Below are 23,280 nucleotides of genomic sequence, written 5' to 3'. Positions count from 1 at the left end.
GGTATAATCACAAAGAGAAGAACTATTCCAAGTGACTTTTAAAATCACAGTAATCCCTAGTGGGGATGCAGAAGAGTACTGCAAAAAGAATTTCAAATTATTTCAGTAATCATGTTGTTGGTTGTAGGTCAACATAAAATAAATATATATCAGTGAATATATATAAATATATATATATATATAAATATGATCAGTGAAAAGACTTAGAAACTATGGCCAACCCAGTGGTACTGAGCATTTTTAGCCTCTGGTTTTGGTCTCTAACCACCATCTTTCACTATAAGAACAGAAGCTCCTTGGAGAAATGGCTAGACCCAGGTTTGGGGGCAATGAGTCTGAGAAACCAAGGAAACTATAAAGAACTACTAGAGTCACATTAAAAGACATAATAGTCAATTTGAATAAACCCCCACTAATCAAAGATGGCAAAATACCAATAAGAATATTAACTATAGTAGATTGAAATACATAAAAATGTTTAAATCTATGCATTCAGTATTGTACTCTTCCCCTCCAAAATCCACCTTGGAGTCTGCTGAGGAACCAACTCAGTTTTTTGAAAACTGGTAGATAATGAGCCAGACATTTTTCCTGACTTTCCTATAAGAACTGTAGGTACATCATGGTTACAGTTTAAAAAAAAAAAAAAAAGAAGAGAGGAAGCATCATTTTGTAGAAGTATTACAGTTAAAAAACAAATAAGAATGTAATTATTAATTTTATTTGTATATCATAAAAGTAGTTCTTAAAACAACATTCAAATATCACCACTTTGCAAATAATGTATCTAGGCAATAACAAGTATCAAATAGCTACTAATCTCACAAAAAAAGACCAGCAGACTTGTACCTTTTGATGGAGCACGCAACACCACCTATGAAGTAGCCTTGCCAAAAAAAGAAAGAAACCAACAAAAAAGAAAATTGCAAGTGATTAAGTCTCAAGAAAAAACTACGGGAAATACAGAGGTCAGATGAACATGTTAACTGACACCATGGGGATGAAGTCAGCAAATCCAGGCAGTAGGAAACTACAGGGGTAACCATCCAATTTTTTCAGCAAGCAAAAATTACCAGGGGAAAAAGGAGAGATGGGGGATCTATAAGTTAAAAGAGATTAAATTGACATATCAGCCCATTGAAATGGACTTTATTTGGACCACTCTTCAAAGAAACTGTAAAAAATATATCAAACAAGTGAAGAAAGAGGAACTGGATATTTGGTGCTATTGAAGAATTGTATTTACTTTTTAGATGCTATGTATTTTTAGATTTGTAGAAGTTATGTGTTTTTTTTAAAATGCACGTTTATAATTTAGCAATACTGTACTGAAATATCTGAAGAAGAAATAATATCCAGGATTTGTTTAAAATAATCTGGGACAGGATGGAAATGTGAGGGGATATTGGTATAACAAAAGAAGAAAAGAAAAAGCCATGTGTTTATAATCATACTGGTGATGGGTATACGGGGATCCATTATACCATTCTCTTTTTATGTATGTTTGACATTTTCATAATAAAAATGATTGGCCCGTAGGTATAACATGAAATAATATATGTACATTGCTGGGAGCACACTTAATACCCAATTGTTTGTAGAACTGAATAAATGAGAAGATAGCGACATTAAGTGGGTGGTAACATAAACAACTATGTTTACGTGAGAGGTTCAAACCACAGACACTGCAGGAGTTGAGAGAGGAATGGGGTACTGACTAGCCCTCAGAGGTACCCCCAAGAAATGGAGACCAAATGTGAGACCCAAAGAACCTGCCAGAGGGTAACCCTTCAACCCGGGCCCAGCGTGGACCAAGCCGGGAGTTAGGACCAGGTGTGACCGCCTGCAGGGCAATCTGCACTTGGAGCTGACCTCCCAACTGTCAAAGGGAAGGTCTGTATTGGACATTTGTTAAAAGTCAGCAAAACAGGTTTTATTAATATTCAGACTACGGCAGTAGGAGAGAGAGACTTCAGAATAGAACTGAGCTCAACTCCACTGAAACAAAAGGTAGGAGGCTTTTTAAATGCTGGTGTGCTACAGGAGAATGCTGAAGGAGGCTGAGGAGGGTGGTCCAGGCGATCCAGCCATCCATGTTTGCTAACTGGCACTTATCCAGAGGAGAAACACACATCTCACATCTTTATGATGGGCACAGACTGGAGCAAGGAGCCCCCCGAAATTAGCATCATACCAGGAACTGGGAGAGGGGGAACTATGTCCCCAAATGTTTGCATTTCACAGAGACGGCTTCCAGGTCCTAGAGGAAACATTCTGGGTTGTAGGAGATTCATATCTCAAAACAATAGAGAAAAGATTTACAGTTCCATGTTTCCCAAAGTAATTGTCTAAGAAAAGGTAGAGCAGGGGCCTGTTGTCAGGCTGGAAGAGTAAACTCTTTGGGGAGCTTGAGCTCCCTCAGGAAGGCATTTTAAGTGGGCTGAGTGGGAATGCAAACTAGTACAGCCACTATGGAGAACAGTGTGGAGATTCCTTAAAAAACTGGAAATAGAACTGCCTTATGATCCAGCAATCCCACTGCTGGGCATACACACTGAGGAAACCAGAAGGGAAAGAGACACGTGTACCCCAATGTTCATCGCAGCACTGTTTATAATAGCCAGGACATGGAAGCAACCTAGATGCCCATCAGCAGATGAATGGATAAGAAAGCTGTGGTACATATACACAATGGAGTATTACTCAGCCATTAAAAAGAATTCATTTGAATCAGTTCTAATGAGGTGGATGAAACTGGAGCCCATTATACAGAGTGAAGTAAGCCAGAAGGAAAAACACCAATACAGTATACTAACGCATATATATGGAATTTAGAAAGATGGTAACAATAACCCTGGGTACGAGACAGCAAAAGAGACACTGATGTATGGAACAGTCTTATGGAATCTGTGGGAGAGGGAGAGGGTGGGATGATTTGGGAGAACGGCATTGAAACATGTAAAATATCATGTATGAAATGAGATGCTAGTCCAGGTTCGATGCACGATACTGGATGCTTGGGGCTAGAGCACTGGGACGACCCAGAGGGATGGTATGGGGAGGGAGGAGGGAGGAGGGTTCAGGATGGGGAACATATGTATACCGGTGGCGGATTCATTTTGATATTTGGCAAAACTAATACAATTATGTAAAGTTTAAAAATAAAATAAAATTTAAAAAAAAAAATAAGTAGGCTGAGGTCAGCCTAGAGACATGCTCGGATGCAGACGGAAGCCATGCGAGAGTTTTGTCAGGTCCCCTAGTTGGAGGGCGGTGGGGGGTGGAGAGTGCCGTGCAGTTTGCAGGTCTCCCCTCCAAGTGCCAAGCTCTCCCAGTCGTGCCCTGCTCTCTATTCCAAGAGTGGTGCAACACAGCACACAAAAGGCAGCCCATGAACGGCTGGGCAGTGAGGGCTAAATACAGGAGCAGGCAGTCTAAGGTTTCAAATCAGAACCCTGAAGTGAAACACTAGAAACAGCCCAAATGCCCCATAAAGCTAAATAATGCAGCAGACTCCTCTGCAGTTATAAGAAAGAAGGAAGCTTGTTATGTCCCAGTGAGAAACTATGGTGCATGCTCAGTAGCTTAGTCGTGTCTGACTCTTTGTCACTCTATGGACTGTAGCCTGCCAGGCTCCTCTGTCCATGGGATTTTCCTAGCAAAAATACTGGAGTGGGTTGCCATTTACTTCTCTAGGGGATCTTCCCAACCCAGGGATTGAACCTGCATCTCCTGCTTGGCAGGTAGCTTCTTTACCACTGAACCACCTGTGAAACTAAATATATATTTTTTTTAAAAATCAAAAGGCAGACTGCAAAACCTATCTATGCTATGCTACCATTTGCATTTAAGGCAAAAGAAAGAGAGAGAGGAAGAAAGAGAGAGGGGTCCTTAAGGAAGGAAAAAGAAAGAAAGAGGGGAAGGGAAGAAGGAAAGAAGGGCAGGAGGGAGGGGGAGAGGAAGAAAGGTGGAGTGCAGCCTGTCCCTGGAAGGATACACACGTGGTGGCAATGGCTGCTTCTAGTGTGGAGCTGGGTGACCGGAGACACGGTGGGAACAGGCTTACTTTGGGCTCTTGCACCATTTGAATGATCTATCTTAAAAGAAAATAAAGTTATAAATAAAACTGCTACCAATGACTTGGGGTGAGCTCCAGTCAGGTCCAGCGCTGGTGAAGCCCCGACAGCCTCAGAGAAGTACCAAACCAGGTGTGAGGAAAGAAGACTTTTCCCAACAGCCTTCTCTCAAAACAAAACCCCAAGAGCAATAGGAGAGACCCTCCACCGACCTACACTTTTCAGAAGAACTAAATTACAACAATCCAGGCAAGTGCCAAGGACAAATGTGATGCCTCTTTCCAGGGAGTTATTGAAAAAATGGTTGAACCCAGCAGAATGTAATCCATACCCACCCCCACTCCCCTAAAAGGTTTATGCTGATCTACCAAAGTTGACGACTCAATTTAGGAAAATAAAATCTAGTTTATCGTTGTCTGGCTGGAAAAAAGCACATAAAGACTCATTTACCTGGTTGTAAACGAGATGGTAGAGCAGAGTGTCACAAATACATTATTTAGCAGAAATGAGAAGTTATGTCAGCCATTATCAGTAAGTAACAAAAAGCAGTGTGCACAGAGTGGAAAACTCCATCACAAAACCGACCAACTGGTAGTTTTTATTTATCTATTTTAGGGACCAATGAGGAAAACATGGGGAGAGAAGTAAAGTTTAAAAGGCCCCCTTCTCAGCAGACGCTGGGCAAAGTTTCACCCGAGGCAAAGAACCCTCACCGCCCACACCTGCTGGAGCTGTGTCTCCCAGCACCAAGGACAGAGGCCCCTCTCCTGGCACCCAGACCCCACCCTCCCTTGCCCTCCCTGGCTGAGCAAAGTACTTCCAGGCCTCACCCCCAGCCTTTAATTGTGTTATTTCTTCATCATCTCTGACCACTTCAGGTAAGGGCCCACTGCTAAGGCCTGTTCCCAGCTAACTCTGAGGAGGAAGGTTATTTGATAAACAAATTGATTGTTACTTGGGGAGGGATGTGACTCTTAACTTACTAGCGCTGGTTTATGTTCCTAATAAAGGTGGAAAGGCTCTTTGCCCATGTGTGGCTGTGAAGTGTGAATGAGACAAGGAAGACAGGTTCCTGGCCTGTCCCCAGAAGCACTGCCTGCAGAGTGAATTGCACCTGATGGGATTTTAGCTCCCATAGGTACCTGGCAGCTCACCCAGAACCAGCCAGGCCAGGCCTTCGCTGCAGGGGGCACCCCTGGGCAACCCCCACTTGCCAGGTGGTTCACCCAGGTACCAGCTGCCCTCTGGAGCGGGCATAGGTGCCCTGGGAGTTCTATACGATTCCCTCCCAAGAACCCTGCTCTCTGATAAAACCCATGGAGATGAACTCTGTGCTCCGTCACTCTGCGCCGCTCACGTAGCGCCTTCATCAGTGTGACACCGGCAGATACTACCAGGAGCTTTATTCACTGTCAGTGGATTCTCTCAACAGTGTCTGTGTCACCCAGAAAAATGGAGGCATGCCCACTTGATCAGTCTGCCAGGGCCGCCATAGAAAATTACCACAGACTGGGTGACACTGGGTGGCTTAAACGACAGAAACTTGTTTTCTAACAGTACTGCAGGCTGAAAGTCCGAGGTCAAGGTGTCTGCAGGATTGTTCCCTCTGAAGCCTCACTCCTTGCCTGACAGGTGGCTGTCTTCTCCCTGCGTCTTCACATGGTCTTCCCTCTATAGTAAAGTAAAGTAAAAAGTCACTCAGTCGTGTCCGACTCTTTGGGACCCCATGGACTATAGCCTATCAGGCTCCCCCGTCCCTGGGATTCTCCAGGCAAGAACACTGGAGTGGGTTGCCATTTCCTTCTCCAATGCGTGAAAAGTGAAAGTGAAGTCACTCAGTCGTGTCTGACTCTTAGCGACCCCATGGACTGCAGCCTACTAGGCTCCTCCATCCATGGGATTTTCCAGGCAAGAGTACTGGAGACCTGTGTCCAAATTTCCTCTTCCTGTAAGGACCCACTTATATCAGACTACCACCACCTCATTTTAACTTAATCTCCTTTTTAAAAGCCCTTTTCAAATGCAGTCACATTCTGAGGTGCTAGGCGTTGGGACTTCAACATGCACGTTGGAGAGGGGGGCGCAATTCAGGCCATTAACACCCACTTTATAGACAAAGAAACTGAGGCCCACAGAGATGCAGTTTCTCTGTGAGTTAGTGTTCTAGTCAGGACCAACTCAGTGTTGGCTGCCCCCCAAAAATTATGAAAAGCCTCCTATTAAACTCATTTAAAAGACCCCAGGGACTTCCCTGGCGGTCCAGTGGTTAAGACTTCACCTTCCAATGCATGGGGTGAAGGTTCGATCCCTCATGGGGGAGCTAAGTTCCCCAGGCCTCACAGCCAAAAAACCAAAACATAAGACAGAAGTAATAGTGTAACAAATTCAATAAAGACTTTTCAAAAAAAGAATAAATCAGAGACCCAAGATCCTGAAGGGTAGACGGGCCAGTGATCCCCTGAGTGCCTACTGTTTGATAAGATGGAGTCATAGTCAGTGAGAGCCCTTCTCTGAGAGGAGATTAAACTCTGGGATATGCCTCCTTTTTCTCTGCTTTTCTTCCTCTTCTAATTTGGGAGGAACTGCCAGAAACAGTGATTGATCCTTACCCAAGCTTGCTCTAACTGGAACGAACTGCTTTAGCGAGGACACATTAGGCTGGGCGCCTTCCAGCTGTCAGGCCGCTCAGTACTGGGACTTGAAAGTTTAATAGCTTGGCTGTCGGGGAATGGTGCGGCCCCCCAGGGATTTCTATTTTTCTTCTTCAGTGATTTTTTAATGCTTAGAAAAATGTGCTGAGCAGTCGGCCCTGAAGGCAGAACCTCTTTATCTGAATGGAGCTGAGGAGCTCCGGTGGGAGCCTATGGGGGAGGAGAGAGGGGTGCTCCTTGGAAAACGCTCTCCTACATCAGAGGCTTCCACAGACTGCGGGGTGGAGCCACAGTCTCCCTTGCAGGGGTGATGGCTGCCACCACACCTAGGTCCACGGGGCCCCTTGAAGTGCTGAGGGTTCTTCCTGGGAGGAGAGGCCACGCCCAGTGGGAGGAGCCCCCTGTGCTGACCCCGAAGGATCTGGGTCTGAGAGCGAGGCAGGCACCAGTTACAGCCAGGCTGACCACTAAGAGTACATAGATAGGGGGACAAAGTCAGGTGTATCGCTTGCTGAAGCAGGAGAGAAACACTCTGAGGGAACCTGGGACATCTCAGGAAGAGGGATTGCAAGGAGCTTGTTGTGAGGTGTAGGCTTGTACTGGGCAATTTGGAGGAAGTTAAGAGTAAGGACTTGTTCTGTATCTGATGCTGTCAGGAACCAGGGGCTCTTGGATGATGGGGTAGCTTACAGTTTGGACCCAGAGGACAGGGTGCAGCAGGCCTAGAGCCGTTGTGAGTAAACAGCAGTCCCTCACAGCACTGGCTGGAAGGAGCCCATTGAGTTTATGTGGTTGGAGAGCATTGACCTTGCCTCTTGGTTCAGATGCGATCATGCGGAGGCCTTGTCTCTGTCCGCCCCCCACCAGGATCGCAGAGCAACACTGGTGGTCGCTGATACACTGTGAACGTTTGTATTCAGGTGACCGTACCACGGCCCAGCTCTTAACTGCAGCTGCCTGCTGTTAGGCCCAGGGTTTTCCATCCTCTGCCCAAACTGGGCCTCCTGAGCAGCCTGACCTCAGTGGGGGAAGAGGGGACTTGGAGACAGAGCTGGCAAGTCGAGATCTCTGCCTCACATGTGGCTACGCAGGGCTCTCCAGGCTGGGCCAAGGCATGGTTTGTTTGGGAAGCAGGACTCTGATCTCAGAAATGCTGGGGCCCCACACCCCTGCCTGTCTCACCTTCTCCCCCCAGGAATCAGTCGTGCACCTCTCTGTAAATGAGTGGAACAGAGTGACAGAGACCAGGCCCGACTTTGTCCTTCCCTAATATGAGGCCCTTATCTCAAGGTGAGGGGGATGACCCTATTTCACAGAATTGTGAGAATTCTGGGAGATAACGCAGGGAACTAGAAGCTTCCAGAAGGCAGGGACTTCCTGCCTCTCTACTCCCTGATCTTTCTCTGGCACCCTAGACAGTGCCTAGCACATAGTAGATACTCAATGAATATTGATTAAATCGACAGAGAGACATGACCCTCAAAGTAACTACTTAATAAGAGGTTTTCCATTATACTTGTTTGCTGGCTGCCATAAGGAAGCACCACAGAGAGGGTGGCTTAAACAACAGAAAGGGACTCTCTCCCACTTCTGGGGCTGGAGTTGGAAATCTAGGTGTCAGGGGAGTTGGTTCCTCCTAAGGTCTCAATGGCAACCCACTCCAGTGTTCTTGCCTGGAGAATCCCAGGGACGGGAAACCTGGTGGGCTGCCGTCTATGGGGTCTCACAGAGCCGGACACGACTGAAGCGACTTAGCAGCAGCAGCAAGAGCAAGGTCTCTAAGGGAGGATCTGTTTCAAGTCATCTTCTACCTTCTGGTGGAGGCCTGCAGTCCTTGACCTTCCTTGGCTTGTAGATGTATTATTTCAGTCTCTAACTTCCTTTTCCCTGTGTTTCTGTGTCCAATATTCCCTCTTATAAGGACACCACGTCACACTGGCCTAGGGTCCACCCTAATGACCTCATCTTGATTGCATCTGTAAAAACCTCATATTTACAAATAAGGTTGCATTTACAGATACTTCAGCATATCTTTTGGCTGGTACACAGTTCAACCCATAACATCAGCTATTGTTTATATCACATTACAGTCTTAATTTCCAACATTTTATCCTGTTTCCTCAAATGTCATTTAAAGGTTCCAGAAATGTCAATATTTCTGCACCTAATTCATTTCACCCTCACTTCCTTTTGCACTTGAAATCAGATTCCAAATCTGTGTGGTGTATGAAACCACACACATGGTACAGAGAACCCAGAAGAGTTTTTATATTTATATATTAGAAACACAGTAAATGTCACTAAGTTGCTGTATGATCTTGGACAAGTTATTCCACATCTCTGAACCTCAGTTTCCTCAACTGTTAAATGAGATTGGGTCAAACTGACATCTTGCAGACACACAGGTAATAGGTCAGATTCTACTTCATTCCATGGACACGAAGTACGGGTGACTCCCACGTCTGTCTTCACTTCAGAGCTAACAGGCTGTGTGCCCTGCAGCAAACCCATTTCACTCCAAGTGAAATCACACTTACAACATGAGAGGGTGAAATTCTCTGATCTCCCAAGCCTTGGCCCTAGACCTTCTGTCACTGTTCCTCATTATCCCCAAGCCATGGAGGACGCCTAAGAGAAGAAACTTCCCTCCCATCTGCCTGGTTCCCTAATCTTTCGTGGCTATGCTAGTTGGCCGGCTGGGATAGGACTGTTCAGCATATGTTGGCCACCTGCTTCATTTTCAAGGGTCAAGTGGTGCCTGTGCTCCAGTACTGATGAATCAGTTTTACTGACCCGCCCCCCCGCCCCGCCCCCCCCACACACACCTGGCAGAATATATTGAAGGTCTTGCTAACTGGCAGTGAAGGGAGAAATTGGCTTACTGAGAGAGCACAGAGCCCACACCTGATCCATGATCACAAAAACCCAGATTTAATGTAACCAATAGACACCTGGAATTTCCAGCTTGAACACCCCCCAGCATCATGCCTGACCTAAAGGTGGTCCTGGATACAAGTGAATATTTTTTTCTGTTCTCAGATGGGAATCACGCTCCCATGGCCCACTGCTGTCATTCATCCCCAAGAGCAGAGGTTTAGTCCAACAGGTCCTGAATCTAACCCCTGGGACAATGCCAGGCACAGAGAGAGTGGAGGAGAGAGGGGAGGAGGACAGAAGGAGACAGTGCCTCACAGTGATTCACGGTACAAGCTACAGAGTCCAAAAAGAACTGCATTCAAATTTGACTTTGCAATTGACTGGACTTGTGATGGAAAACAAATTTATTGGCCTCTCTGAATTTCAACACATCCTCATCTGTAACATGTGGATAATAATATATACCCTACAGGATTGTCATGGGAATTAAATAATTCACTGAAAGCATTTAGCTTAGTGTCTAGCCAGGCACGTGCTCAATTAACTGTAGTGGTAATTTATGTCACTGTGTGTAGTGATTAAAATGATAATAACTGCTTGGATTGTAAGGCCTTCCCAGTACCATCTGCTCAGCCAACTCTTCAGTACTGCAGGATGAAGGAATTAGCAGTTGTGCAGGGGCAATCAGAGAGGGATATCTTTTATGGGTGTCAGTTCTAGAAGGTCTTTAGGTCTTCATAGAACCATTCAACTTCAGCTTCTTCAGCATTACTGGTCGGGGCACAGACTTGGATTACTGTGATATTGAATGGTTTGCCTTGGAAACGAACAAAGGTCATTCTGTCATTTTTGAGACTGCACCCAAGAACTGCATTTCAGACTCTCTTGTTGACTATGAGGGCTACTCCATTTCTTCTAAGTGATTCTTGCCCAAGTAGTAGATATAATGGCCATCTGAGTTAAATTCACCCATTCCAGTCCATTTTAGTTCACTGATTCCTAAAATGTTGATGTTCACTCTTGCCATCTCCTGTTTGACCACTTACAATTTACCTTGATTCATGGAGCTTACATTCCAGGTTTCCATGCAATATTGCTCTTTATAGCATCGGACTTTACTTACATCAGTAGTTACATTCACAACTGAGCGTTGTTTTTGCTTTGGCTCCATCTCTTCATTCTTTCTGGAGTTATTTCTCCACTCTTCTGCAGTAGCATATTGGGAACCTATCCAGGGTGTTCATCCTTCAGTGTCATATCTTTTTACCTTATCATACTGTTCATGGGGTTCTCAAGGCAAGAATACTTAAGTGGTTTGCCATTCCCTTCTCCAGTGGACCACATTTTGTCAGAACTCTCCACCATGATCCATCTGTCTTGGATGGCCCTACTTGGCATGGCTCATAGTTTCTTTGAGTTAGACAAGACTGTGGTCTATGTGATCAGTTTGATTAGTTTTCTGTGATTGTGCTTTTCATTCTATCTGCCCTCTGATGGATAAGGATAAGAGGCTTATGGAAGCTTCCTGATGGGGGCGGGGGGTGTTGTTCTGATGGGCGGGGCCTTGTTCAGTAAATCTTTAATCCAATTTTCTGTTGATGGGCAGGGCTGTGTTCCCTCCCTGTTGTCTGACCTGAGACCAAACCATGGTGTTTGGAGATAATGAAGATAATAGCGACCTCCTTCAAAAGGTCCCAGGCACCCGCTACCACTCTCAGTACCCCTGACCCTGCAGCAGGCCACCACTGACCCACGCCTCCTTTTTGAGATTCCTGGACACTCACAGGCAAGTCTGGGTCAGTCTCTTGTGGGGTCACTGCTCCTCTTCCTGGGTCCTGGTGCACACAAGATTTTATTAGTGCCCTCCAAGAGTCTGTTTCCCCAGTCTTGTGTAAGTTCTGGCAGCTCTATGGTGGGGTTAATGGCAACCTCCTCCAAGAGGGCTTATGCCACACCCAGATCTGCTGCACCCAGAACCCCTGCCCACTGCGGAGGCCACTGCTGACCCATACCTCCACAGGAGACACTCAAGCACTCAAAGGCAGGTCTGGCTCAATCTCTATGGGGTCTCCTGGTATGTACAAGGCTTTGTTTGAGTCCTCCGAGTGTCTCTGGCAGGTATGGGACTTGATTCTAAACGTGATTTTTGCCCCTCCTACTGTTATGCTGGGGCTTCTCCTTTGCCATTGGACATGGGGTATCTGTTTTTGGTGGGATCCAACATTCTCCTGTCAATGGTTGTTCAGCAGCAAGTTGTAATTTTGGAGTTCTCGCAGGAGAAGGTGAGCTCACATCCTTCTACTCTAGAACTAACACCCAAGAAAGATGTCCTTTTCATTATAAGGGACTGGAATGCAAAAGTAGGAGGTCAAGAGATACCTGGAGTAACAGGCAAATTTGTCCTTGTAGTACAAAATGAAGCAGGTCAAAGGTTAACAGTTTTGCCAAAAGAATGCACTGGTCATAGCAAAGACCCTCTTCCAACAACACAAGAAAAGACTCTACATGTGGACATCACCAGATGGTCAATACCAAAATCAGATTGATTATATTCTTTGCAGCCAAAGAAGGAGAAGTTCTATACAGAAAAAAACAAGACCAGGAGCTGACTGTGGCTCAGATCGTGAACTCCTTATTGCCAAATTCAGACTTAAATTGAAGAAAGTAGGGGAAACCACTAGGCCATTGAGGTATGACCTAAATCAAATCCCTTACAATTACACAGTGCAAGTGACAAACAGATTCAAGGGATTATGTCTGATAGACAGAGTGCATGAAGAACTATGGATGGAGATTCATGACATTGTACAGGAGGCAGTGATCAAGACCATCCCCAAGAAAAAGAAATGCAAAAAGGCAAAATGGTTGTCTGAGGAGGCCTTACAAATAGCTGAGAAAAGAAGAAAAGCTAAAGGCAAAGGGGAAAAGGAAAGATATACCCATTTGAATGCAGAGATAAGAAAGACTTCCTCAGTGATCAATGCAAAGAAATAGAGGGAAACACTAGAATGGGAAAGACTAGAGATCTCTTCAAGAAAATTGTAGATACCAAGGGAACATTTCATGCAAATATGGGCACAATAAAGGATATAAACGGTATGCACCTAACAGAAGCAGAAGATATTAAGAAGAGGTGGCAAGAATACAGAACTGTACAAAAAAGATCTTCATGACCAAAATAACCACGCTGGTGTGATCACTCACCTAGAGCCAGACATCCTGGAATGTGAAATCAAGCGGGCCTTAGGAAGCATCACTACAAACAAAGCTAGTGGAGATGATGGAATTCCAGTTGAGCTACTTCAAATCCTAAAAGATGATGCTGTGAAAGCGCTACATTCAATATGCCAGCAAATTTGGAAAACTCAGCAGTGGCCACAGGACTGGAAAAAGTCAGTTTTCATTCCAATCCCAAAGAAAGGCAATGCCAAAGAATTTACAAACTACCACACAATTGCACTCATCTCACACGCTAGAAAATAATGCTCAAAATTCTCCAAGCCAGGCTTCAACAGTACATGAACTGTGAACTTCCAGATGTTCAAGCTGGATTTAGAAAAGGCAGAGGTAGCAGAGATCAAATTGCCAACATCCGTGGGGGCATCGGAAAAGCAAGAGAGTTCTGGAAAAACATGTACTTCTGCTTTATTGACTATGCCAAAGCCTTTGACTGTGTGGATCACAACAAACTGTGGAAAATTCTTAAAGAGATGGGAATACCAGACCACCTGACCTGCCTCTTGAGAAATCTGTATGCAGGTCAAGAAGCAACAGTTAGAACTGGACATGGAACAACAGACTGGTTCCAAATTGGGAAAGGAGTACATCAAGGCTGTATATTGTCACCCTGCTTATTTAACTTATATACAGAGTACATCATGCGAAATGCTGGGCTGGATGAAGCACAAGCTGTAATCAAGATTGCTGGGAGAAATATCAATAACCTCAGATATGCAGATGACACCACCCTATAGCAGAAAGGGAAGAGGAACTGAAGAGCCTCTTGAAGAAAGTGAAAGAGGAGAGTGAAAAAGTTGGCTTAAAACTCAACATTCAGAAAACTAAGATCATGGCATCCGGACCCATCACTCCATGGCAAACAGATGGGGAAACAATGGAAACAGTTACAGACTTTATTTTTCTGGGCTCCAAAATCAGTGAAGATGGTGACTGCAGCCATGACATTAAAAGATGCTTGCTTCTTGGAAGAAAAGCTATGACCAACCTAGACAGTACATTAAAAAACAGTGACACTACTTTGCTGACAAAGGTCAGTCTAGTCAAAGCTATGGTTTTTCCAGTGGTCATGTATGGATGTGAGAGTTGGACTATAAAGAAAGCTGAGCACCAAAAAATTGATGCTTTTGAACCGTGGTGTTGGAGAAGACTCTTGAGAGTCCCTTAGACTGCAAGGAAATCCAATCAGTCCATCCTAAAGGAAATCAGTCCTGAATATTCATTGGAAGGACTAATGCTGAAGCTGAAACTGCAATCCTTTGGCAATACTGGGAAAGATTGAAGGCAAAAGGAGAAGGGGGCGACAGAGGATGAGATGGTTGATGGCATCACCGACTGGATGGATATGAGTTTGAGCGAGCTCTGGGAGTTGGTGATGGACAGGGAAGCCTGGCGTGCTGCAGTTCATGGGGTCGCAAAGAGTTGGACACAACTGAGCGACTGAACTGAATTGAATCTGAGATGTACCCTTGGTGTCTGAAAAGCATCTCACTCTGTGATAGAAATCCAACAGTAGACTCTAGGCCAAATTAGAGCGGCTAGGGACTCCCTTGTAGGCGAGGCTGGGGGCGGAGGGCGGGCGGGGTCTCAGGCTGCTGTCTTTGACCAGATTATCTTGGCAAGTGGCGCCACCTTCTGGACCGTCTAGGAACTGGCTTGAACTCCTAGTCACCCAGCTGCAAAATCTGATTTGTGCCAAGTTCTGGATGCCTATAATCATCCCTTCATTGCTAGAGCCACCCTGATCCAGAGAGGCCAGCCACACACTTCATACCGCCCCTCAGTCAGTCCGTTCATGTCAGGATTTTCACGACAGCTCCCAATTTCCTGAGGATTATAAATCAACCATAAAATTGCACTTTGCCCCAAGACTTTGCATATTATTATCTAGCAAGTCTGTTCTTATTCTCTCCTGCTTCCATTTGTGGTGGGAGAAACCACCTCCTCCTTTTCTCTTTCAGTTGCATTTTCTGTGGCTTTGGGTTTTAGATGAGAGCTTGAGTTTGCAGTAGGTGTCCTGAGTCCCATCTGCTCTCAGCTCACCAAAGACTTTGCCTGGGTCCCCAGTCTCTCCACCTTCATCTTCTCATCTACAAAAGGACAGACAGAATTACACCTGCCATCATGGCCCCAACTCTTTTGAAACTGAAGGAGAATAATATGAGTGGGGAAAACGCCCTGTCAGTGTCAGAGATTAGGCTGCAGCTCCTCAGCCTGCGGGTATAATTAGTGTCACATGTAAGTACAGAATCTTAGCAATAACGGCGTGTGCTGGCCCCACCCCCTTCCTCAGCAGCAGGCTCCACAGTGTAACCTTTGTCATGGTGTCTGCTGTGGAGCTGGCACAGAACTCACTTTTATTCTGTTCATTCATCAGGCATTGATGGGTCTACTCTGCACCAGGCACTATGGAGTTCGGATATTAAAGGGTCAAAATTCTTGGCCTCTAGGACCTGGAGAGCCAAGAGGGATGAGGAGTGAATAAATGAATCCGCACATTGTTGAGAGCCTGCCGTGTGCCGAAGCATAATGCAGGGTGTGTGATGGGTGTCAACTGTGTGTTAAACAGGAGGGCCTCTTGAGGTCTACTTACAAAAGCAGCTTTGGTTTGAAAGGGACCTCTTCCAAGGTCCCTTTCAATGTATTCAGTGGGAGGTACATGCTGTCTCCTGCCCCTTGTTGAAAATATGAATGGTCTCAGGATTTTTCTAATCACTTATAGGTAATTAAAAATTCCATGCTTATTTTAAGTCCCAAAACACTGTCTCAATCCAGTAAACAACATGACTGGTCAATATATTATTCAACCCATGGACCCACGTTTTCCCTCCTCCCTGGTAGGCAACCCCCGGCCCTGCCCTGCCCTCCCCGCTGCTGTTTCTAATGCAGTCAGTGTGTAAGCAGGAAGGAAGGAGAGGAAAGGAAGGCAGAAAGGTTCTTCCTTGAGAGACACTGTTATAAGGTGGCTTCACAATGTCTGGGTGTGGCTGGAGTTTAAACCAGGTTTCTTCTCCTGAGGACGTTTCCCTTAGCTCTTCTGAGACGCCCCTCCCCCTCTGCAGGACTAGCTGCAGGGAGAGGCCTCTCCTCTGCTGGTGCCCCCACGGCAACCCCACCCCCAAAGGTGCCCTCTGGTAAACCCCTCTCAGTGGAGCCCAGGCTGTCACACCTGTCACAGGGTCTTGCCTTTGCTGCTGGGGCAGGTGAACCTCCAGGCACTGAAAGAGGAGTGAGCAGCTTCCCATCTGGGCTCAGACAATTTAACATTCTGTTACACATGCACGTGGTTTAGTCCTCTTGGTACTCTGGGGAGAAAGTTTCCTTATTCCCATTCTACAAACAGGGGCCTTTAGAACATCACACATCCACAGGTGACAAAGACAGGGTTTGAAGTCCTGTCTCTCTGATCAAGGCCATGTTTCTCCCATGAGTCCTTGCTATGGTCACTAAAGAGCAGAGGGACCAGCCATCACACCTCTCTGTGCCTTGGTTCTTCATCTTGCGTGATCTCCAAGAGCCCTTTGCATTCTAAAACTGCAACATGAAATGTCTGAGTTGAGGTTTCCTGCAAGCCATAGGCAAAGCAATCTGCAGGGCCTCGGCCTCCAGTGTGAGAGGCAGCAGAGCTCAGCGCTCCACTTCCTGCCCTAAGGCCCCACGTGTCCTGCACCTTAATCAGTGCAGGGAGAGACAAACCCCTTTTAACTGGTGCTGGCCTTCTTCTCCCTCCATGAGGATGTGCCCTGTACTGAGCAGGAGACGAATTTGCTTCCTCTTCCACAGGCTTAGTTCCCACCGCAGCTCCTGCTGAGAGGGTTCTACCTTGCTGAGCAGGATGCGGTGTTTCAAGAGAGGAACTTTCCAGATAGCATAGCTCTTCTTCTAAATCAGCTATCTCATCTGGAGAAAAACCCTGGCTGTCCTGGATGTGTTGGTTGTCAGTTGCCCCAAATAGAGCCCTCCTAAGGGATTTCCAAAGATAATCTGGGCTGTGCAATGGCCCTGCTCTCCTAACACTTGCTTTGGCGCCATCTGTAGGAATCAGTGCACAGCAGTTCTCTGCTGTCTCCATAGATCCTCACAGCCTCTCTGTGGAGTCAGATCCAGCGTAATTACCTCCTGTTACCGATGGGGAAACTGAGACTTCGAGGTGAAAAATACGTGCCTGGTAAAGGCCAGAGCCAGGACTGGAACCTTGATTTCCTATTTCAAATGTAATACTTTGAGTTCTGTCCTCTCTTTTTTGCTGGTGCCCTTCTCTAATTGTCTCCCTATCAAATCCCATTCCTGGACATGGAATCCAAACCCACCTTCCTGCTCCTCAACCAGCCCCGGGGTTAGAAGGTGAGGTGGGATCTCAGGCAAAGGAAGGGTGAGGATTCTTCTATAGTTCTTTCAATAGACTATTAGCCACATCCACCCTGCCAATCTACTGACCTGCCCATCCTACACCATCGTAATAAATTGAGATTTTATGTCCATATAACAGAGAAGGGTTTATCTCCTTCATTAAATTAGCCTGGGTGTTCAGACCCAGGTTCAGGGGCAAAGCATATTAATTCCTGATTGCCCTTAAGTTCTAGTGGAGGGTAACAAAGCTAATGTTTATTGAGCATTTACCATATGGCTTCCCTTGTGGCTCAGATGGTAAAGCGTCTGCCTACAATGTGGGAGACCTGGGTTTGATCCCTGGGTCAGGAAGTTCCCCTAGAGAAGGAAATGGCAACCCACTCCAGTATTCTTGCCTGGAAAATCCCATGGACGGAGGAGCCCGGTAGGCTACAGTCCATGGGGTCGCAAAGAGTAGGACAGACTGAGTGACTTCACTTCACTTACCATATGCCAGAATTTGTTCTGAGGTTCTTGCATCTCTCAAGCCATTTGACCTGACAACAACTCTATGTGGCCCACACTTTTATAATCCCCCTTTTAAAGATAAGGCAACTCACAGCTTTATCTCCCCGCACACTGCCAGTGGCCTGCCAGGCATCCCATGATGTGCTCTGCAGCGATGGGGAAGTCGAGAGGAGATGAGGCCTACTTCCAGAGGAGCCGTCTGTTCTGGGTTACTGTCATCATCCTTTCTTTTGGCTATTACACGTGGATGGTCTTCTGGCCTGAGAGTACTCCTTATCAGAGCCTGGGACCCCTGGGCCCTTCACTCAGTACTCGCTGAAGCATCATCACACCCTCGTGCATGGTTGGTGTTGGCTTGCCTGGATGATTCTCGTGGGAGTGTCCTTGTATGCCATTGTATTGCGCAAGTCTAAAGGCATCACGAATACATGGACCCAACTGCTCTGGTTCCTACAGACGTTCCTTTTAGGGATGGCATCTCTCTATTACTTGATTGCTTTTAGACCAAAATGCCAAAAACAAACTTAAGATACCCAAAAAACTGAATCACTTTATTGTACACTTGAAACTAATATAATGTTTTTAACCAACTATACTTCAGTTTTAAAAAAAATTAAAAATAAATTAATTAATTAAAAAGAGAGAGAAAATATAGCATATAAAGTTCCTAGGGGGAGAAAAGAAGATATTCAAAAGCTTTCTCTATACTTTGATATTCAGCCTCATCTTTTTTGAGGGGTGCTGTGTTTACTTGATGTTCCTACTTTCTAGAAAGTTAAGGCCCTCTAGTTATTCATGATTCCCTCGTCAGCTCTAGTTAAAGTTAAGTAGATAGTAGAAAAAGATTTTAGCTTTCTAATTACGCAGACTAACGTATTTGGCAAAGCGCTCCCAGCTACCTTCCTGTGGTCCTTGGCTGCACTGACATTCTCCCCGTCACCTGCTTTAAGCCACATACTAAGTTTGAGATACCCTTGCTCACACCTTCTGATTAAAACACCTTACCCTTAACCACCACCATCTTATCAGCTCGCCTTTCCTCCAATTTTTTTCTACCCACTTGATCCAAAATAGAGTGAGGCCTCCACAGCACATCAATTCCACCCAGTTATTGGACACCTGTGAGGCAGGATCTTCTCTCAGGCTTCCATTTCACATTACAGAGAAAGATAAGGAAGACAAACAAGTGCCTGGAATGGGGTGGGCTGAGCAGTGACACAGAGGACATGTTAGGAATCCAGAAGAAAGGATTGGAGAATGCCGTTTCTGCCCTCCCAGCCGGAAGTGGTGTCTCCTTTCACTCGGGCCTCCGACACAGTGCTCTGTGGTGTGCAGGTCTGACGGCCACTTTCAGGTCAGGACGGCAACTTAGACAGCTTCGTTTTCAACCCTAACACCTGTCCCATTGCCTCACACAGTGTTTACTCTGACTTCACTTTGCACTAGTTCAGCAGCATTCCAGTTTTTATTTGGAAACTGCAGGACCGGTACAGTGTACACCTGTCTCAGAGAAAAGCACAGGACTGCCCTTGGCTCCCATCTTTCTGTGGGTCTCCTACAGGGTGGGAAACCTGTGTCTTTCCACCCTTTCCTATTCTTAATTACTTTTCTCCAGCCTCTGTAGATGTGTCCCTCCTGTTCTGACTCACTCAGCCATTCCTGTTCTAGAGAGTCTAGCTCATGGTCCTCCAGCTAATGACTACCTCTCTCATTCACCTGGCTATCTCTTACGATTACTAACTGGCTGGGGCAGAAGGGTTATTGACTGTCACCTCTAGGAGACTGCAGGGATCCTTTCCTGAAGGCCGCCCTGGTTGCAGTTTCACCAGGAACTAGGCCTTGTTGTTTTTTTCCCATGATACAGTATGTCATGTTATTTGTTTTAAACTAATATTTGTGAGAAACAGATCCCTCTCCCTGCTCCCCTCAGAAAAGAAGCTCCAGGGAAAACCACAGCCATGAAACATGGTAGACTATGAATTGCTTTTGGTAGAGAGTGACTTCTGCACAAAAATCCAGGTCTTTCCCCCTGCTTCTTTTGTGATTGAGGGGTTATTAATGGTTTCAAGGATAATATGGCAGATTACTGAATAAAATGTGAACTGTATCTCCAATTTAAAAAATAATAATAATAAAGATAAGGCAACTCACAGACTTAGAAAACAAATTTATGGTTACCAAAGGGGATAGGGAGGGGAGGGATAAATTAGTAATTTGTGATTAACATATACATACTACTATATATAAAATAGATAACAAACTAGAACTATGATATAGCACAAGGAATTCTACTCAGTATTTTGTAATAACCTATAAGGGAAAAGAATCTGAAAGATAATATGTATGTAAGAGAATATATATAAAAAAGACTATATGTAAAAGAATATAAACATATATACAACTGAAATACTGTGCTGTCCAGCTGAAACAACACTTCATAAATCAGCTATACTTCAATGAAAAAATAAAACTTAAAAAATAAAATAAAGATGAGTAAACTGAAGCACAGAACAGTTAAGTAACTTTTGCAAGGTCACACAGCTAATAGGTGATAGAGACAAGTCTTTCAACTTGGGTAGTTTGATTCTACGGCCTATGTGCCCAACAGCCCACGAGACAGCTTGAGGTATCCTGACCCCAGAGAGTTTCTGGGATGAGAAGAACGCTTGTCTTAGATGGATGCCCTAGAGGCAGAGCCCAAGTCTAGGACTCCTTAGCAGGTGGCATATTATAGAGGTGTTCCTGGAAAACCTGTGAGGGAGAAACAAGCAAGCAAATCATCTCAGCTTCAGGGGAACTCAGGAGGGAAATTTCCACTCAAAGTTGTCCTAATCCCAAGTGAGGGAGCTGGGCTTCCGCACCCCATGCTTGTCAGTCATTCCCAAAGGACTAGCCCAGGGAACTGAACAGTGGGCTCTGCTGGCCTGAGGGCCCTGCTCCAAAAAGAGTCCCAAGTGCAGACTATGGGAAGCGAAAGCACAGGAAACCCACAGGCACAGAAAATGGTGGAAAAAACAATCCAAGAGGATGTGGCCGCGCCGACAATATCTGCTCCAGCAGCCACACTGAAATAGGGAAGAACTTGCAATTCAGTTTAAGCCTCAACAAGTCCCCAGTGTATTTCAGAGCAGCACAAATTCCTCTGATGTTGGCAAGCTCTCAGGAACAACTCTTGTCAAAGGGAAGTAGAGGATAACTATTAATATTTCTGCAGAGCCTCCTCCAGGTGAGCACAAAGTGCCCCTCGGAGAGCCCATGCACCTGCGACCATACCCAAGTGGCCGACCCAAGCCTCTGCAGCCACCTACGGCAGCCTCGCCCGCACAGACCGCACTGCTCTGCCCCACTCTCCCAAGCCAAGTCTGCCTCGTCTTCATCCTTGCTGCCCAGAGGCCTCTTCTGGAGCTCTAGAGGTCCCCACTGCCCTCTACCTGGTCATCTCCCACCACCCCTGATCTGCCTCCTCTGCCCAGTTGTCCCAGCCACTCTTGCTCTACACTTCAGGAGCATGGGCATGCCAGCCACTGCACTGACTTTCTTTCCCTTGTTGTTGAGTGGTGTTGTCTCATTCTTCTTAATTTATAAAATATGTCAAATATATAAAATGGATACCCAGCATCTGAAATTGTCCGCCTTAATGTTATTTGTTACAGACTTTTTTTTAAAAACGCACAAAGATTTCAGATACAGCTGAAACCCCTTTGTGCTTTGTCCTGATTCCATTCTCCTCTCCAGAGGCTACCACTCCTCTACATTTGGCATTTATCATTCCCACCATGCTTTTATCAATTTTACTATGTGTGTATATATATATATATCATTTGTAGGATTATCTGCATGATTTTAGACTTTATATTCAATTGTATTACATTGTGCATTAGGGTTCTCCAGAGAAACAGAATCAACAGGATGTTTCAGGGAAACATTTTAAGGAATTGGCTCACACTATAATGAAGCTGGAAGTCCAAAATCGAGATGTCAACAGGTTAGACACCTGCTGCTAAGTCGCTTCAGTCGTGTCCGACCTCTAACGACCCCATGGACTGCAGCCCACCAGGTTCCTCTGTCCATGGGATTTTCCAGGCAAGAGTACTGAAGCGGGTTGCCATTGCCTTCTCCAGGTTAGACACCTAGGAAAGAGCTTTTGTTCCAGTTCAAGTCCAGAGGCCATCTGCTGGTAGAATCCTTTCTTCCTCTCGGGACCTCAGTCTTTGTTCTATTCAGGTCTTCAACTAATTGAATGAGGTCCTCTCACTTTACTCAAAGTCACCAATTAAAATGTTAATCTCATCTAGAGTAATGTTGGACCAAATATCTGGGCACCGTATTAGTCGCTCAGTCATGTCCAACTTTTTGTGACCCCATGGACTGGAGCCTGCCAGGCTTCTCTGTCCATGGAATTTTCCAGACAAAAGAATACTGGGGTGAGAAGCCATTCCCATCTTCAGGGGATCTTCCCAACCCAGAGATTGAACCTGGGTCTCCTGCATTGCAAGCATATTCTTTACCGTCTGAGCCATCTTGGCACCATTTGTTGCTGTTGTTAGGTTGCTATGTCCAACTCTTTGTGACCCCAAGGACTGCAGCACACCAGGCTTCCCTGTCTTCCACTGTCTCCCAGAGTTTACAAAACTCATGTCTATTGATTCAGTGATGCCATCCAACCATCTCATTCTCTGTCGCTCCCTTCTCCTCCTGCCCTCAGTCTTTCCTACCATCAGGGTCTTTTCCAATGAGTCCCATCAGGTGGCCAAAGTATTGGAGCTTCAACTTCCGCATCAGTCCTTTCAAAGAGTATTCAGGGTTGATTTCCTTTAAGACTGACTGGTTTGATCTCCTCACTATCCAAGGGACTCTCTCAAGAGTCTTCTCCAGCACCACGGTATCAATTCTTTAGTGCTCAGCCTTTTTTATGGTCCAAATTTTACAACCATACATGACTAATGGAAAAACCACAGCTTTGACTATATGCTCCTTTATCAGCAAAGCAATATCTCTGTTTTTTAATACGCAGTCTAGGTTTTTCATAGCTTTTCTTCCAAAGAGCAAGCATTTAAAAAAAATTAACTTATTTATTTTAATTGGAGGCTAATTACTTTACAATATTATAGTGGTTTTTGCCATACATTGACATGAATCAGCCATTTCGTGGCTGCAGTCACCATCCACAGTGATTTTCGAGCCTAAGAAAATAAAATCTGCCACTGTTTCCATTTTTCCCCCATCTATTTGCCATGAATTGATGAACCTGGATGCCAAGATCTTAGTTTTTTGAAGGTTGAGTTTTAAGCCAGCTTTTCCACTCTCCTCTTTCACCATTATCAAGAGGTTCTTTAGTTCCTCTTAGCTTTCTGCCATTAGGATGGTATCATCTGCATATGTGAGGTTGTTGATATTTCTCCCATCAATCTTGATTCCAGCTTGTGCTTCATCCAGCCCAGCATTTCACAGCTCAACTTTGCATACAAATTAAATAAGCAAGGTGATAATATACAGCCTTCATGTACTCCTTTCCCAAATTTGAACCAGTCCATTTTTCCATGTCCACTTAGAACTGTTGCTTCTTGACCTGCATACAGGTT

At 45.3% G+C, this 23,280-nt stretch overlaps 1 protein-coding gene and 1 pseudogene across 1 annotated transcript in view; both read left to right on the top strand.

Moving 5' to 3' along the window:
• The window catches only part of BFSP2 (beaded filament structural protein 2), a 77,940-nt gene that overhangs the window by 10,162 nt on the left and 44,498 nt on the right, over window positions 1-23,280 (top strand). The window lies entirely within an intron of this gene.
• Window positions 17,853-18,226, top strand: LOC102280057 (transmembrane protein 254 pseudogene; annotated as a pseudogene).

Source organism: Bos mutus, chromosome 1 (genome assembly GCF_027580195.1).
Source record: "Bos mutus isolate GX-2022 chromosome 1, NWIPB_WYAK_1.1, whole genome shotgun sequence".
In the NCBI taxonomy this organism is placed as follows: domain Eukaryota; kingdom Metazoa; phylum Chordata; class Mammalia; order Artiodactyla; family Bovidae; genus Bos; species Bos mutus.
The sequence above is the reverse complement of the archived record's forward strand: the minus strand, read 5'-3'. Positions and strand labels throughout refer to the sequence as shown.